Genomic DNA, 17,892 nt, shown 5'->3' on the forward strand with positions numbered 1-17,892 from the left:
AATTTCTTTATACCTGAATTCTAGGAGGAAAACATTCCTGTTCCAAAAGGTACATGAGGATACATGTGCTCACTCTAACCTGAAACTAGACCCGTAAATATCAAAAGTCAAAAGGAAGATCAATCTGTCAATAACCTTCATATTATACTGATGCAGACACAAAATGAGATCAGTAATTCCAGGGATATTTTTTAAAAACATATGTCTGAACAGCGGATGCCAGACTAGAGCAGGGCAGGGTTCGGGAGAGTACACAACTATGGAGGCAGCGTTCTAGGGCGTGTCTGTGTGGCGAAGGAACAGTTCTGTATCTTGATTGTGGTTGTGATTACATGAATCCACATAAGCAAAAGAATTTTACAGAACTATAAACACACGCAAAAATAGAATCAGTGCACAAAACACTGAGGAAATCCCAGCAAACTCTGTAGTCTAATTCACTGTATTGTGCAATGTCAATTTCCCGGTTTTGATAATGTTCTAATTAAGTAAGATGTTACCATAGGGAGAAGCTGGATTAAGGGATGGCTCTATACGTGTTTGTTATTTTTTTTTAATTTCTAGTGACTCTATAATGAGTTCAATATGAAATTTTTTAAAAATTAAAATTAAAACCACGTTGCATATGAAAAAATGATCAACATTATATGTCATTGGGGAATTGCTAGTTAAAACAACGAGATAACACTACACATCTTTTGGAATAGCTGAAAATCCAAAGCACTGACAACACTGAATGCTGGTGAGGATGTAGACCGAAAGGACGTCTCATTCCTTGCTGGTGGGAATGCAGAATGATGCAGCCATTTTGGAAGGCAATTTGGCAGTTCCTTACAAAATTAAACATACTTCCACCGTATGATCTAACAGTCGCATTCCTTGGTATTTACCCAAATAAGTAGAAAACTTTCGTCCATACAAAAATCTACACCCAAATGTTTGTATCAACCTTATTAATAATCGCCAAAACTCAGAAGCAACAAAGACATCCTTCAATAGTTGAGCACGTAACAAGCAGTCCGCCCACACAATGGAATAGTATTCAGCCACTAGGTATCAAGCCACACACACACTAAAGGATGAGTCTCTCATGCATATGTCTAAGTGAAGGAAGTTGGTCTGAAAAGCCTCACGCAGTCTGATTCCAATGATACGGCTTCCTAGGAAAGGCAAAACTGGAGACACAGTAAAAAGACCAATAGTTGCCAGGGGTTCTGGGTGGGGGTGAGCAGAAATGTGGGACGAAGAGGTAGAGCACAGGAGATTTTTAGGGCAGTAAAACTGTTCTGTTTGATACTGTAAGAATGGATCCCTACACTATACATTTGTTAAAATGTACAGAACTGTACAAAACAAAAAGTGAACTCTGATGTCACCTACAGTTTTCAGTTAATAATAATGCATCATTCATTGCTTCAACTGCCATACATGTACCACACTAATGCAGGATGTTAGTAAGAGGGGAAACTGTGCAGGGAGAAGGGGCATATGAGAATTCTCTGTACTTACTGATTTCTCTATAAACCTAAAACTTCTCTTAAAATAACATCTATTACTTTAAAAAATAAAGGAAGAAACTACGTCAGTCTATTCGTAAATGAGGTCCATTTTGGTAGAGAACATGAATACTACTTTACCCACAGCTGCACGGAGTTTACATCCATAATTGTATCCTCATGTTCCCCATATTAAAAAAACAGTCCTCATTCAGCAAGGGTTAAATAAAATCATGATTGTGAAACTGTTCTGAAAGCACGAAGGAAACCTGCAAACAGGAGTGTAACTCTAATCTTGTTCAGGTCACACAACAGATAGGCATGCTGCTGAAGCCCCCAGGAGTCCGGGCAGCTCGTCTACCTAAATGATGCGCAACTCTCCAAGATCTACTGGGAAAAATTAGCAGCGAACACAAATAAGCCTCTACCTCTCTCAAATGCATCTCAGTGAGATTCTGGTGTTGGGGAAAGGTGGCAAAAAGAGCAGGAGGGCAGTATTTGCACCTCTGTGCTCATTGTACCCTGAATCCCAATAGCCTAGAAGCAAAGCAATCCAAAGGTCCCCTGGCAGAAGAAGGGGCAAATAAAATGTGGGCTAGACGTACAATGGGATACTATTCAGCCTTCAAAAGAAGCAATTCTGCAAAATGTCTTTTGTATCATTTTGTAATGATATTTTGTACATCTTATAAAAATGTACCCAAAGAACACGCCACGACATGGATGAAGCTCGTGGGCTTTATGCTAAGTGAAATAAGCCAGTCACAAAAGGACAAATACTGCTTGACTCCTCTCATGTGAGGTCATCAAACTCTTAGAAACCGAGAGTGGAGTGGTGGTTGCCAGGGGCTGGGAGCACAGAGAATGGAGAATGAGGAGTTACTGTTCAATGGGTATGGAGTTTCACTTTGCAAGATGAGAAAGTTCTAGAGATCTGTTGCACAGTAATATTCAGTTCCACTGAACTGTACACCTAAAAATGGTTAAGATGATAAATTTTACATTTCTCACCACAATTTTAAAAAATGTTTTTTAATAACATCAGGAGCATGACATTCACAGAATATCCTGGAAGTTTAAACATTGATTACAATTCCGGCCATGACCCTGAAAGTTTGAGTGAAACCCTGACTCAAAGGAGGACAGAGTCTAGCAGAGTCAGTATCATAAACCCAGGAGAAAAGAACACCGGGGAGCTGATACACAACAATTTTTGCAGATGACAAAAAACGAACAAAACAAGTTCCCTAAAACCTACCAGATACCAGAAGTTCATGGGGGGAAACTTCAGATCCTGACCTCACTTTGAACTAATGCTGATTTCCATTATCTTCTCAGCCAGTAACAATAGTGAAAAGAGCTGTCATTAGTGAAGCATTCGTTTTGTGCTGGTTTACATGCATCATTTCACTGACTCCCCTTAGCAACTTTACATGGCAGATGCCCTGGTTATTTATTGCTGTGTAACAAACCATCCCAATAATTAGTGGCATCAAACAGCAACTATCATGTATTTTGCTCATGACCGTACAACTCGGCAGGGTTGAGCAGGCATGGCTGGTCTACGCTCCATGTGGAGTCAGCCAGGGCAACTCACTTGGGACTTGCTGCATGATCCACCCAGCATGGCTCTCTTATACGGCTGGCAAGCTGTGCTAGCTGTCAGTGGGGAGCTCAGCCAGGCCTGTGGGCCAGCATCCTCATTTCCTCCCCTTTGGGCCTCTCCATGAATGGCTTGATCTTCCTCACAGCATGGTGGCTGGCTTCCAAGAGTTGGGACACCGGAGAGCAAGATGGAGGTGCATAGCGTTTTTATGATCTTGCCCTGCAAGGCACATAGCACTACTTCTACTACACTCTGTCGGTCAAGATGCTCACAACCTTCCCCTCAAGATCAAAGAGAAGAGACAGAAACCCTATTACTAAGTGAGATGACTGTCATTACACAGATGAGTGACATTGGTAAGAATATGTGGAATGAGAGATGTTGGTCTGGCCATCTTTGAAAAATACAATCTACTGCAGTATTATCAGTATTATCCCCATTTTGTAGATGGGGAAACTGAGCTTTGAAAAGGTAATTAACTGTCCCCCCCAAAGTCACAAAACTATTAAGTAATGAAGCCAAGATCCAAATTCAGATATATCTGACTCCCGGGGTCCAGAGCCCTTAACTACTCAACTATTCTTTTTTTTTTTTTTTAAAGATTTTATTTATTCATTTGATAGTGACACAGCGAGAAAGGGAACACAAGCAGAGGGATGGGGGAGAGGGAGAAGCAGGCTCCCCACCGAGCAGGGAGCCCGATGTGGGGCTCGATCCCAGGACCCTGGGATCATGACCCAAGCCGAAGGCAGATGCTCAACAACTGAGCCACCCAGGCGCCCCACTACTCAACTATTCTTAACCACCATTTCCCACTTCCTCTTCAGTTCCCACTCTAAATACTCCAGCTCCAAAGATATTTACTTTCTTTGCATACTAAGGGTTTATTTTATGTAAATAACATGAAAATAAACGTGAACTTCCCAACTACAGCAATTTAGTGATTGACACATAGAAAACTCTCTAAATTGTTGCTAAATGAGATATGTGTCTTCTTTTCTGTACTAAACTATAAAGTCCCTTGAAGGAAAGGATCAAGTTCAGCATAACCTGGTATTTATATGAAATCCAAGGATTATCTTGCACACAGCAGGAGTTGGATAAATACGTATTCAAAATGTACTTACTTACTTACATGTCTGTCTCTCCTCCTTTCCACCAGACTATGAGCTACTGAAAGGCAGGGACAAAGGGCTGACTGTCTAGGTCACCAGTCTCCATGACCATGTCCCACCCCAGCACATGTACAACCCTACACGGTGGGCCATCCATAAATCCTATGCTGAACAAAGAAATGAATGCATACGTGACCTATAGGAATGAAAACTGAATGAACAATGATCCAAATTTCTAATAATTTTCTTCACTCAAACAAGAGAAAGCTAGTACAATTAAAGAAATTAGATCCCATTATTGGGCCTGTGGGTACAGCCCTTAAAGAAGGCAACCTGACTTATATTTTGGTAAAGAAATAAAAAACAGTGGGTTGCATGTTGGGGAGAAAGAGGTAAAGCTGCAAAGGGAAGAAGACATAAGGGGGAAGATTTTTAGCTGAATGAAGAAAAGGATGCTGTCCATAAGCCATCTACCCCAGCTCTTTCTGACGGCCTCCCTAACTTCGATTCTGGGGTCAGTGCAGAAGGCATGAGGCTAAGGGAAGGAAGAAAGGAATTCACGTTTACCAACACTGTTCCATGCCAGGCCCTCTGCTAAGTAAGAGCCTGGTCTTTTATTCCCACGCAGACGTTTTCATAATAAAACCTGGAGCGGCTGCAACAGGAAGGAGGAAAGAGAAGTAGCAGAGCATTTTACTGGTTCTTAGAAAACCATTTTAAGAAATAATTACGGTGATAGAGCAACTAATTCTCCCTCACCAATATTCTGAATGGGAAATCCCACAGGTATGAATAGTGATTGTTAATGGATGAATTCAAAGAACGGTAATCTCCTTCCATACGCGCACCTTGGTTTAAAAAAAAAAGGAAAGCAAATGCAGTCATCTTTCTTGCATTTACCACCAGCTCCCAGTGTCTTCTAAGTTTTCTACATTTACTACAACGCTTCTTTATTTTTAAAAGAAACCTCCGCGGCAAGCTCCGTGTTCTTTCTTTTCCAGGAGCAAGTGGGTAAACTTCACTGGTGGCGGCAATGAAAGGGGAAAATGATAGTGGAGAAAGAGCAGTATCTTTGTGATTTCATCCTCAAGTTTCTTCGTATAAAATTTAATTTTGCTGGCGATTGCCCTTTTAAATGTGTTAAATTAAAGAGAGGTAATATAATCTGCTTTTCCAATTTCTCTATTAGAGGGTCTCTTTTCTTTCACACAGTGTACAAAAATGGCTTTTTTAGGAAGAGGGACTTTAGCAGTATATTGTTATGTGAGAAAACTAATATTCATATGACTAATGAGCACAATTTTCTTTATCTGGTTCATAAAAATTTCCTGTCATCTCTGGTAATTATGAAAAACACTTAGCTGAAAGTACGCAGAGTCTTCGTTTTCAGAACTCCACCTCCCACTCCAGCAGTAATATTGTGACCGTTTGAGGTTACGTCATCACGGATGGCTTTAGTTTTGCTGTCACAGGGAATGGTGGCTCATATCTCTCATCGCTATCACCACCCCTTTGTTTCAGTCCCAAGGCTGTACTTAGCTAATGTGTGCTCCCCAGAGGCGAAAATTCTGTTTAAAGTCCTCTTCCTCACTCTCAACCACCTCCCACTTCTACCCACAAAACATACGTTTGGAATGAAACAAACGTGGGATGCCTGGGTGGCTCAGTGGTTAAGCCTCTGCTTTCAGCTCAGGTCATGATCCTGGGGTCCTGGGATCGAGCCCCACATCAGGCTCCCTGCTCAGTGGGAGGCCTGCTTCTTCCGCTCCCACTCCCCCTGCTTCTGTTCCCTCTTTCGCTGTGTTTCTCTCTCTGTCAAATAAATAAATAAAATCTTTTAAAAAAGATGAAAAGATGATCAACCAATCACATTAGTCATTAAAATAAAAATTATTATAAAAAAAAAAGAAAAGAAACAATACTAACTTTTACTCCGTGCCATGGCCCAACCACCTGTTTAAAGTACTGGTAATAATTCTCACAATTAGAATGCAATTTACAAAGCCATTCTAAAACACTGAATAGGAAAGAGCTCTCCCGAAGAACAAACTGAATTCTTAAGGAAAAACAAAAAAGAAGTGGAAGGACCCATGGCATGGCTTTCAAACAGAGCTCTGTTCTCAGGGGTCAAAGTGTTTGTGGGGCCCTCAGGGGAGGCTGCGCCCTACCACCTCAGCCCCAGCCACTTCTGCTTTATCTACCACCTTCTGTGTTAAGTTTTGGCTACAAGATACCTCTTGAATCAATCACAAACTTTTAAATAACTAGATGAAAATATTCTTTTTTAAAAAAAGATTTTACTTATTTATTTGACAGAGAAAGACACAGCAGGAGAGGGAACACAAGCACAGGGAGTGGGAGAGGGAGAAGCAGGCTTCCCGCTGAGCACGGAGCCCGATACGGCGCTCAATCCCAGGACCCCGGGATCATGACCTGAGCCAAAGGCAGACGCTTAACCACTGAGCCACCCAGGCACCCCTAGGTGAAAATGTTCTTAAGACATTATTTATACCACAGTTGACCAAGCAAAATAGTCTAGCATGCCAGCTAATATGAGGAAAGACTACACTGAAACAACTATAGAAAGACCATGGCAAATACAGCTGTCATTTCTACTTCCGTCTTTTTTTTTTTTTCTCAAAAATAGTATAGCTTTTAAAATATCTGTGCACATTCTTTGAAACTCTTCTCTTTATTTATTTTTGACACTCCTCCCTATAAATGGTGACTCCTAGTTCCCCCTTCCCTTAGACTGGCTTTTTCTAACACATAGAATGTTTCGGAAATAATGCTGTGTGATTTCCAAGGCTACCTCCCCAAACGGATACAGCTGCCACTTGACTGACTCTGTGTCAAACTTCGGTTCTGGGGAAGGCCAGCCATTCCGTCAAGAAGACCAGCACTACCTTACCAGCCATGTGAATGAGCGACCTCGGAGCAAATGTTCCAGCCCTAGTCTGACATCTGAGAACCACTTCAGGACAGAACTTCAGCCACATCTGCCCAGCCAAGCTACTCCTGGACCCATGACCCATGGAAACGAGGAGAGGTCATAGAAGCCTCCTGTTGAGTTAGCCACTAAGTTTTGGGATAACTGTTAAACAATAAATCACTAGTACAAGAAGTAACTCAACGAGGTTTTTTTGGTTGTTTTTTTTTTTTTCCTTTTTCTTTAACTCACAACATCTAGGCTCTAGCCAAACTAGAATACTTATCCTTTGGCTAACACTTGCCCTGTCTGAAGTTCCTATTCTTGTCCCTTCCCCCACTTAGGCATGACTTCTCAGCTCACTGGGAATCTTTCCCTCTTCCCAACCCCTTGGAACTTCTGACCGTCCCTTGATCCTTCGTGTTAGTTATCTGTGTGCTTGTCTCCTCTTCCTGACCAGCCTACAAGACCGAGAAAGCTGTGTTTCTAAAGAAAGTCTCCATCGACCTGGAATCCACTCAAAATACCTTGTTGCATGTCACACATATTCAGTCGATCAACTGAAAAACAGAAGGAAACACCTCTTGGTGCAATATGGCGAATAAAAAGGGCAAGCAGCAAATGAACCGAGTCATCTGAAGCCATTTCTCACTTCTCAGAAAAAATCCCCATGGCCAAAACACGAGGGTCCATGTGACCTGCAAACTTACAGCCCACGGCTCTCCTTTGCTCGCTGTCCCTCACCTGTCCTTCAGGAAAACGCTCTTCAGCACTTTTCTGAGAACTGAGAGAAAACACAATAGCAGTAAACTGAAAGGGTAAATGAAGAGAAGTCAACCTGCATTCACCAGGATACGACCACATCAAAATAACAATAAGTGTAAATGGGAGTCACATAACAATGAATGGGTCCGATGTCATTACCGCACTCATTTTGCTAAGAAAACTTACAAACTTTCACGGATGTTAGCAGCCAACACGAATGTTGTACCGGATCTATGGGACTGACACATGGGAAATTGAAATACGCAGACTCACACCTCTGAGTATCCTGTTAGAAGCCTTTTCTGTGTTTAGAGGTAACTACAAAAATAGTCACTGAAAATATTAGCAGGGAAGAGGGGGACCCTATACCTCACATTAGAATATCAATACATACAAGGCAAAGAAAAACTGGAATTAATATCTTCATTAATCTAAATTAGGCATATCCAAGTCACTGGCCACTGTGGACCACGTCCATGTGCCCGTTCACTCTTCCTAAAAGAGATCTGGTTTTTTCTTCTGGCCTTCTTTGGTCACCACCCTGTTCATTTGCTGGGGAAGCTGCCCCAGGTGGAGATCCAAAGTTCAACGGTGGCAGAAGACGAGAAAAAAAGAAACCAAGTCCTAAATGACCTAAATCCTAAATGACCTAGAAAGTGGCAGAATTAGATGAATTCTATGGCTCACTGTACCTCTAACCTTTGCACATACATAGCCACATGGCACTGGGTCTTCTGTTACTTACAATCAAAGTCGTCCTAACAGCTACACTGCAAAAATCTAAAACAACACCTAAGTGCATGATGAGAAACCTTACCTGCCAGAATAAAGTAAGAACAAATAAATAAGCAAACAATTGTCAGGTTCATTCCCAAAACGCTTAATGGTGTTTTTTTTTTCCTCTCTTGAGGATTGCAATGCACATAGTGTATATTCAAAGCCTTGAGACCTTCCTAAAGTAAAAACAAAACAAAACAAAACCTATTCAACTTTGAAAACAGTTATCTAAGTTGACTTGATTTGGTATTATTTATTACACAAAAGCAAGTAACATTCTGTTTCGAAACACATACTCAGTAACAAGTGAGTCAGTTCTCAAGGTTATCTATCTATGAAACCTGTGAATTTCTTAATTCCATGCTAATTCCTCCTGCAACCCAGAGCCTTCCTGGGATATCCCCCACGGCTTTCAGGGACTGCCTGTGCAAATGAGCATAAGGTCAAACTCCCCAAAACAAATTAAGCAAAGTGAATCGATCCACTGGCCCAAAATTCACGTTACAGGAAAATGCAGGGGCCTTCTAGATCACTGAAAAATTCTGGATTGCATCTGCAGTTCCTTGAAAACAAAGATTTGAGAAGCATGGGACCCCAAGTCAGAGTATCAGGGTTCAAACTCTGGTTCCACCACTTACAGTGTTGGCAAGTTTGTCTACTCAGGCCTCAAACCCTCATTATAAAACATAAATTCTAACTGACACTCCTTAAAAATCTAGTATTGATATAAAATTACATAAGATAATCTATCTAGAGCCATGACCATAGTGACTGGCATATGGTAAGTGTGTGATAACATTCATGGAAGGAAAAATAATTAATATATAAAAAGATTTACCTTCCAAAAGACATCAGGGCTCCAAGGAAAAAGGAACATAAGTAATAATAACTCTCAATATAAAGTAAATGAATCTCACTTAAAGTTAAACATTAATTCTTGATTATTTGCTTTGGGAAGAAGAAAGAACAGAGTATATTAAAAATAAACAGCACCTCGACAATTCATAAACCAAATAGCTACAGCACATCTTCAATAAATCTTGGTACAAAATTCCCAGAACATCAATAGACCCACATAAAATTACGTTCGAAGTATATTCCATGATGAAATCTATGATCTTTCTTAATAATCGGCATTTCAGATTCTCACCTCACAAAATGAGCATGCAAACTCTAGCCTCTATTTTCAGTTCTGCAACTGACTTACACCAGAAATAAGGGAATGAACTACAGATCATTCCTTTACTGGACTTGAATCTAAAGCTAAGATTTACTTAGCTTTAGCTACATGTAGATGCTACATGTAGCATCTAAGTTCCAAGTCAGATATGCTGCCAATTATAAAACTGATGTCACAAACTTCACAAAGACAACATGGGGAAGAAAACAGCAGGTTGACTTGAGAAGAACTCTTAGGTTTATGTTGGTGGATAACATAATATATCTACCTTTTCTGCAAATCTATGGGCTATGGTTTAGAATCTCGGGAATCCCATTTCCATCAGAGAGTTAAGCGAGCAGAATGTGTTTTAAGTTCACACTATGACTGTGCAACCTGCCAACCCCACATAACCCTGGAAAGAACCCACAGCCACCTCACACGATGGCCCAGGCCATGTCCCCTGGAATGCCAGTAGCAGTGCCACTCACACAGACCACCATATACATCGTGCCACATGTCTTACGGGAAGACCCTGAAAGGATAGACACATTTGCTCGTTCCAGCTCAAGGCCTAGATTCTCTAGAACTTGCCCAAGAGAGTTACTTTGCATTCACTTAAAAGAGCAGCATGGGAGATTTCCATCAAGCAAACACTTGGGCATTCTCAGTCCTGGCAACAATCTTGGAAGCAAAATTTGCGCACAGATGAGTCCCATGGGTCACAGCATCAAAAGAATTAACTTCTGCTTTACCATAGTGTTGCTTGAGTGTGACTCATTCACTTCCTCAATTTCTTCATGAACTAGCTTATGAAATCAAAGGACGGGAAGTAACTGGCCATAAAAGCTAACACATACTGGGTACACTCTCTAATCAGATCCGATCCCAAGTATTATCTCATTTAATGCTCTCAACAATCCTATTAGAGGGCACTATTATTATCTCCACTTAAAGCCAAGGAGACGAAGACCCCAAGCAGTCTGGCAGGTGACCACACCACTGGAGTAAGTACGGCAGGACTGGATCAGAGGCAACTGTTACGGGTTGAATTGTGACTCCCAAAGTTACATTGTAGCCCTAACCGTGGTATCTATGAACGAACATAGCCTTACCTGGAAACAGGGTCTTTGCAGGTGGGATCAAGGTAAAATGAGATTATTGGGGTGAGCTTTAATCCAATATGACTGGTATCCTTTTCAGAGGAAAACACCATGCAAAGACAGAGACACCCAAAAAGAAAACAGCCACATGAAGATGGGGGTAGAGACAGGAGTCGTGCACAAATCAAGAGATGCCCGGAACTACCAGAAGCTGGAAGAGCTGAAGGAGGATCCTCCCCTAGAAACCTCCCAGGGAGCAAGGCCCTGGCAATACCTTGATTTTGCACTCTTAGCATCCAGAACTGTGAAAGAACAAATTTCTGTTTCCAGCCACCCAATTTGTTGCAATTTGTTAAGGCAGCCCTAGGAATCTAACAGAGTCACCCAGGCTCCCTGAATACTCTCTCTTCCCTGCCTACGCTTTCCACTTAACCTGACCTCTCTGTTAAAGAAAAGACAGGAAAACTTCTATTCCAGGATATTTTAATGGACTTGGAACTGTTACAGGTAGAAAATGCAACATATTTTGAACTGCCTTGAAAGATACTTTCAACTACAGTTGAAATAAGAGGATTCTACCCTTAGATATAGATCAGCACCCTGCTTACCCAATTTCCAGCACCCCCAGCAGCCTGCAACTCTGCTGTTCTCCAAGCTCTTAACAACTTCAAAACAAATTGTGTTTTCAAAGTGCAGTATCTGGTGGCCTGGCCCAGTGCATTGCAATGAGGGAAGTAAGACCCATGGGAGAGTCCAGAACCTGGACTTGGATCTGCACAGGTCCCTGGCGTGAGCAAGGCCAAAAGCAAGGAGAGAGGCCGCTTCCGCAGCTGGGAGGGAGTGTGCTCTGCAGTAGCAAAATGGTCTACTGCTGGATACTGATGACAAGGATGCATCTGAGTTAGCTCAAGTCAGCATCCACGGGGCAGACTTGAAGTCAGCAGCATCAGGAAGGGCTAAGTGTGGAGAAGGCAAAACCAGGACCACGATAATCTCAGGTGCAGGCAGGCAGTCAGATTTGGGGAAGTCTTCATGTAGGTCTTATAAGGAAACGTGAGTCACCAGGCTTAGGTGGGAAGCAAAGGTCAGCATGTGCAGTAAAGGACCTTAAGGCCAGGAGGAGGGGTCTGGTCTCAGCCAAGGGACCAGCTCTCAATGGGTTATTATGGCAAGGATTCTGCACGTGGAACAAAACAGAAGCCAGTACAGAACACCAGTCAGCCAGGATAGAAGAGCATCCAGGCTGAGCTGACTAGGAGGTGTTGGTCCCTACGGACCTAGAAAGTGTTCCAACAACCCCACTCCACAGCCCCAAGGGCTGGAGCCACAGGGGAGGCGGGGGACAGGGAGCACAGGCAGCTGCTCAGGAAGCAGGCAGGCTCTGACCCAAAGTGTGTATTTCTCAACTCCTTGGCTGAAATGCAGAAAGCATTTTCTGATCGAACAAGGCAACGTTCCCAAGTTCTAGAATAGAAATGAAAAAATAATCCAAACCAATACTTGTAAAAGATCTGTCATTAAAAATCTAAATAGAAAACCATATTAATTGAGAAGAGAGTAGTAATTTACCTTTGTTACAGGGCTTGGTGAGCAGCAGAATTAATTAGGGAACATGAGGAAGGAGACAGAAATTTCAAGGAAGGTGACTATGTGACTATGCTATCTGGAAATTTCAATAAATTTAGTTTGCAGTGGCTGGATGGGTTTCTTTGTTTTATCTGTTTTCCATTAAAAATGTAAGTGTTTTACTTCGTGGTTCTCTTGGGGTTATTGTGAAGATTAAATGAGATGTGACGGCACTTTAGAAACAGTAAATATTAGGCAAATTTAAAGCTGCAACATTGCTATTTATAAGGGAAGATCAGTAATATCATTATTTAAATAATTACATACAATTTGTGACATGCAGAAAACTATAAAGATGAGAATAAAGTTTGGTCATATGTCTATCATCCAGAAATGACCAATCCTAACATTTTCATAATTTCAGTGTTTTTTAATTTACTCATCATTTACCTAAGTGGGCCACACTGCTTCATATCATTCTATTTTCATCTATTACATGCATTTTTTTCTTGCATAAAATGTTTTATCATCTGTAATTACTGTAACAGTCTACACTGTATGATGACATAATTCAAGCCTCTACTTCTCACCAGACAGAGGGTTTTCATTTTTTTTACATGTGACTAATGCAGATTGAACATCTTCAAACACAAATCTTCGTTCGCCTGGTGTGAATGGTAATAAAAAATACACCATGTGTATTAACCTCTAAATTCTAGGCACTATGCTAAGCACATTAAAGCATAATCCCAACTAATCTTGATAGCAACACATGGCTCTGTTCCTGCCAATTTTATCAGTGCAGGGAATGCTCAGTCTGGAGAAGTTAAGGATCAGGGAGCAACCTGTGGTTGGGTTACGATCCCTCCGGATCTGCCTCCACACCCACGCCCCCAGCCCCCTTGCAGGCACACAGAGAAGGGGAGGGAAGACCACTGAATCAAAGCACATTCAGGGTCCAGGGCTCTCCGTGCAAAAAGCCAAATGGTTCCCCAGAAAGACTGCAGCAATTCTCACTCCGAAGGCGGTGTGAGGTTGCTGGCCTGCTGTGCCCAGTCTAGCACAAGTGCTTCTGGTTCCCGGCGGGGGGGGGGGGGGGGGGCCGGGGGGGGGGGGATCGAACAAGGACAGTTTGGTTACATTGTAAGCAGGGGAAAAAAATCACTTCATGTTTTAACATCTGGGAACAGAGCTACATTTATGGTGGCATTAAGAAAACCTTTATCTGCATGGCCTCTCCCTTGACGGAGCCCTTCCCTTCTCACTCTAAATGAATATTCACTTTTGTACCTAACTTCGCATCCTTTTCTTTTCTTTTCTTTTTTTAAAGATTTTATTTATTTCACAGACAGAGATCACAAGTAGGCAGACAGGGAGGGAGAAGCAGGCTCCCTGCCGAGCAGAGAGCCCAATGTGGGGCTCGATCCCAGGACCCTGGGATCATAACCTGAGCGGAAGGCAGAGGCTTTAATCCACTGAGCCACCCCGGTGCCCCCTTTGCATCCTTTTCTAAAGTGAGGCCCAAACTTGCATAAGCTTCAGGCCCCACAAAACCCGGATCCACAACTGTTTAGGAAGAACATTTAGGGCTGCGGCAGACACGGTGCTATGTATTTAAGAAATCCACTGCATTTCCCCCAAGCACATCACTTTTTCCAACCCCCTCTATCTTTGGCCACCGTGACTAAGTTCTGGAGAAAGGAAGTTGGGTAGGAGACAGGGACCGTGCTGGCCAGGTGTGGATGCCCAGGGGGACCCCACTGACCAGCAATGGACCATGAAGCGACCCATCACTACACTCTGAGTCTGTCGCCACTAACAGCAGTGGCTAAAGAAAGCCTCCCAGGAATCAGCCACACCTCTTGCAGGCTCGGCAGGCAGGCCTGGGTCACAATTACCTTGCTGACTCGGCATCTTTTCAGTCTTATTTCCCCACTAAGCCAGCAAAACTGGCCTCAAGTCTGCATACTTGAATCTGCGGGCCTTGGATTTCATGGCTGGAAACTCTTTTCTGCCGTGTGCTGTGCAAAAGTAAAGCCCAGAGCCATAAGCCAAGTCCTCCTTTAAAAAGCACACTCTGAGCAGTAGAGGCTTAACTCCTTAATGAGGAGACAGAGTGAGTGGCAGTTAGAGGGCTCCCACCTAACACGTTAGAACCCTGAGTTTCCTGCAAAGGAGCACAGATGTTCCCATCTCTGACAACAGCCAGAAGCATCTTGCCAACACATCAGCCCATTTCAAGAGAAAAACAGACACAAATACCAAATAGACGCCAAGTTCTCTCTCAGATGACTTCTCCCTATTTCCTTATTTGAGCCAACTCGACCCTTTCTATATTGCCCCGCCACGTATTTCCTCACCTCCTAGTGCGCACACATTTCGTAATGATCCCCCAGAAGGGCTCGAGGTCGCCTGCACCCATCAGAAACCCACTCTGCTCTACATCTAGCAACCGCCCCAAGCACCTTATCAAAATATCACACTTCATTCGGGCCGCGGTGTTCTCTCCCCAGAGGCCATAAATCTCTCCCTGTGAGCAGAGTATAATCCTCCAGGTTTCAAAGCCAAGCAGACTCAAGGCTGCCGATTCTCTATTGCAATCACACCTCTTAAACCCCAGGCCTCTCGGAAACCATCACCTCAGTTCAACCCGGGCTCCTTCAGAGTTGAATATGCAGCAAACGGATGAAGCTGCCCAGGGAAGGGAGGGAAATTAAAGGCTTTATCAAAATCGGTAGTTGCAATGGATTTTTCTGCATGCTCTTCCAGCAGACCGGGATGAAAGAGCCCTACCACATAAACAGCAGCAGCAGAGAGCCAGGCAGCAGGGTCAACCACGTTCGCTGGCCAAAACGGTCCCCTGTGCTTGGCGCATACCCATGCACTGTGATTTAACCACAAGGAGCCGGGGCCGAACGCGATGGGCAGCAGAGTTTCTGACCTGAGGGAGAGCAGCGAGCCAACCTGTGCTCCTGAAATGCAGACAAGAGGTGCCTCTGTCCCATACAAATGGTGACCTTTAAAGAATGCAGTCCACAAGCCAGTTACGTTGTGCAACCGAGATTTTTGTGGCCCAGTCTGACCGATTAGCTATAATGGTTAGAACATCTGGCTAATAAGATTAAAGCCAATCCCAGCGTAAGAAAATTAGCTTTCCTCTATTTCCACACCACAGACTCATCCTTACCCCAATGTGAAACCATTACACAAGGCAAGCAAACAATACTTATTGATTCCCAATTACGTATACAGCATCCAGAGAAATAAATTCAATAAGGCAATGAGTTTGCATTATTTATCCAAGTCTTTGCAGACCTGAGAGAGTCTTATTTCTGCTGTGTTTAGACAAAGAATTTACATCTCTCTGGCCAAGAGACTGAAAGTTACTGGCTTAATTCATCTGAGACCCCTCTCCCAAATCTGTGTCTCTCTCTCTTTTTTTTTTCCTGTGTCTCTTTTTAGCCCGAGGGACCTGATACAAGTCTCAACACATAGACAGCATTAATAAAGAAGCTCATGTGGTTTTCCTGCCTCTTTTAGAGCATTCAGCTCTTGGCAGGAACACACAACACTTTTAGGGAATTCTGTTTCATCATGAAGCAAGTAGCTTTCATGATTTTAAATGTTTTGCTGGATTTCAAAATGCGGAAACAGGTGTACAAATAGGCAGAGGCAGCAGAGCAGCAGGCAACACCTGTCTTCCTATTTAGGAAAAGGGTTTTAGAATGGACTGTGCAAACTCCAAAATGTCCTATTTCTTATAGTGTAATAATTCAATGTAAGATTTCTTGGGAAATTAAAAAAAAAATCAGACAAGCATGACACCATAGTGAATCAAGTCACAAGGTCTGAAAACACCTCCAAAGGGCATTTCAGAGCTCCTCTCCGGGTGTGGTAGACACTATTTAGGTATTTTTTTATTTATAGTTCCTAATAAAAGCTACCATTTATTGGGCATTTTTCATGTGCCAAGCCTGTTAAGCACTACATAACATCCTCTAGGAGTCTGTAGTACGAGCCTCATTTTACAGATGAGGAAATTGTGAATCAAAGCCATCATATGACTTGCTTAATTTCTCACATCAAAAATGGAGGAGATTCAGGTCTGGCTCTTTCCAGCTCTAGGTACCACGTTCTTTGCCACAAACCAATGTATTCTATATTACATTATATATGTTCTATATTACAGACTATTTACCTAAAATATGGAAGGGTACAATATCCACCATTTCCCCTCAGTAACATATGCCATCATTTCACCATTTTTTGCTAGTCAGACATTCCTCTTCCAGCCTACAGGAAACTCCTACAGATACAATTAAGCCTGTGTCTCTTGACCTAACTTCCAAAAACTCTGCCTTCACTTCTGAGGCTAAATAAAACTTGCAGCTTTCCATTTTATTTTACTTCTCAAATACTTACCCCAATCCCTCTTTGCCTCTTCTCCCCAGAAATAGATGTCTGATTTTGCTGTGACGCACAGAGCCGTGCAGAATGAAATAACCCCTTCTCAGGGAAACACCCTCTTGGGGAAACGTAGATTTCCATGAGAAACCTAGAAATGAATTTGACAGATGGTGTCATATTCGTTTCCCTTTCTCTTCTTTTAAATTATAAGTGCCCTCCACCAGAGAGGCTGCATTTCTAACTACTAAAATGTCCTTCTCTGAAATTAAGGCTGCATTTCTAACCACTAAAATGCCTTTCTTTGAAATGCCCGCCTAAACTAAATGATCTGCTTGAGATGACATGTTGGGGGAGAGCTCCCTGAGGCCTCAGCAAGTTGGATATCATGGGATCTCAAGGGGGTCCCTTGGAAGCAAGGAGTCCCCTGTGGAATGCTGAGCAAGGTCCAGCTCAACACTTCCCTTCTTCCTGGGACAGCAAGGCAAACTGGAAAGAGCCATGAACATGCTGGTGTCAGACCATCATTTCCTCCATAGCAGAATGCCTTTCCACAGTCGCAAATTCCTTAGAGGAGGAGTTAGGCAAGCGGAAAAGCCACTTGCTTTACTGACCTTCTTGACAAGATCTTTCCTACTAGTGCTGACCACCTGGGCAGCTCAGAATGTCTAGCCCAACGGACTCCTAGAGCCTTCATACTGTACTAACATCAGCCATTTTTCATATGCTTGGGTATATAAAGCATCCTTCCATTAGCCCGTCCTAGCACTCATGGGCAGAGATTTAGAAGGCACAGCATGCTACAGAGTTCAGAAAAATCACCAGACAGATTGCCCAGTACCCACAGGTACTCCCTAATTCAAGCCATAAAGGACCGGCCATGTAATAAGATTCTCTGTCCCACCTCTCTTATATCTGAACAAGCTATACTCTCCTCAAGAATCTTTTGATATGAGCCTTAGAGATTCTGGC

The 17,892-nt window shown here is 42.7% G+C and overlaps 1 protein-coding gene across 1 annotated transcript in view; it reads right to left on the bottom strand.

Annotated features, from left to right (window-relative positions):
- Nucleotides 1-17,892, bottom strand: part of ELMO1 (engulfment and cell motility 1) — a 524,906-nt gene that overhangs the window by 485,389 nt on the left and 21,625 nt on the right. Inside the window, exon 2 of the mRNA XM_080817991.1 lies at nucleotides 16,939-17,071. The gene's annotated coding sequence lies outside the window, so the exon portion shown is untranslated. The remainder of the gene's footprint in view (nucleotides 1-16,938; nucleotides 17,072-17,892) is intronic.

This window comes from Martes martes (assembly GCF_963455335.1).
Source record: "Martes martes genome assembly, chromosome: 11".
NCBI classification, from domain to species: domain Eukaryota; kingdom Metazoa; phylum Chordata; class Mammalia; order Carnivora; family Mustelidae; genus Martes; species Martes martes.